The sequence below is a fragment of the Geospiza fortis genome, unplaced genomic scaffold, assembly GCF_000277835.1.
Source record: "Geospiza fortis unplaced genomic scaffold, GeoFor_1.0 scaffold140, whole genome shotgun sequence".
NCBI classification, from domain to species: domain Eukaryota; kingdom Metazoa; phylum Chordata; class Aves; order Passeriformes; family Thraupidae; genus Geospiza; species Geospiza fortis.
Window position 1 is genome coordinate 975,917 of NW_005054459.1, and position 913 is coordinate 976,829.

Consider the following 913-nt stretch of genomic DNA (forward strand, 5'->3'; position numbering starts at 1 on the left):
GCAGCCCTGCCTCGAACACTATGGTATTTCCATCCTCCCCGGCTCCAGCGCGGAGAGCACCAGGTAGCTGGGAGGAGAGCGGACACAAGTGTGGGAAGCCGTGGAGGATATCAAGCTTTTGCCCGGGTCCTTCAGCTGAGCCGTAAGTCGCGGGGGGAGAGGCTCTTTGAACTCTTTCGGGGGCTGGAGGTACCTGTGGACATTTTCAGGACACCTCAGATTTGGTTTGTGGTGCTTTACTTTTCCTCTCTCAATTTCCAGTTTCACCCAGTAACTGATTTGTGTATTTTCTTCTGCAGTTATGCCTCCCTTTAAAAATTTTTATATATATATATATATATATATATATATTTGGTACATAAATTTTATATGGACATTTAGGAGAACATTATTATTTTCCTCATAGAGGTGGAAGGCTATGCACTGGCATTAGTACAGTGAATTAAATTTGCAGTTCCTTTGCTGTTCTGAATTGTAATTTGGTTTTGGTGTAATTGGTTTGGTTTGCTGTGAGGCAGGGGAGCTCCAAAGTGCCCAGGGTGAGATGGACAGACCTGGGGCTGATTCCTGCTTTGCAGGGATGATTGGAAGGATTTGCTATGACCCCTCCAGGGGTTTTCCATGGTGATGCCATCTCCTAAAGGGCCGAGTCCCACAGGTGCCAGCATTTGCCTTGGGGGAAGCTGGAGTGTGACAACTGCAGGGACGTGCTGCCATTCCTTGGGAAGAGCAGAATCCTGCCCCCCGACCCAGGCAGTGGGAATTGTGAGTCCCTGAGGAGCCCAGCAAGGCCTTCCCCTTCCCGTTAGTCTGTAAATCACTGCTGTGCATGCGGCCACTCTCTCGGTGTTAGAGGCACCACCAGCTTCCCCCGCTACGCCGCCAGCTGTCACCTCTGCGGCTGCGGGGCCGG

At 50.9% G+C, this 913-nt stretch overlaps 1 protein-coding gene across 1 annotated transcript in view; it reads left to right on the forward strand.

The window, feature by feature from the left end:
• Positions 1-72: 72 nt before the first annotated feature.
• Positions 73-913, forward strand: part of ETS1 (ETS proto-oncogene 1, transcription factor) — an 84,719-nt gene continuing 83,878 nt past the window's right edge. The window contains exon 1 of the mRNA XM_005427899.2: positions 73-142. The gene's annotated coding sequence lies outside the window, so the exon portion shown is untranslated. The remainder of the gene's footprint in view (positions 143-913) is intronic.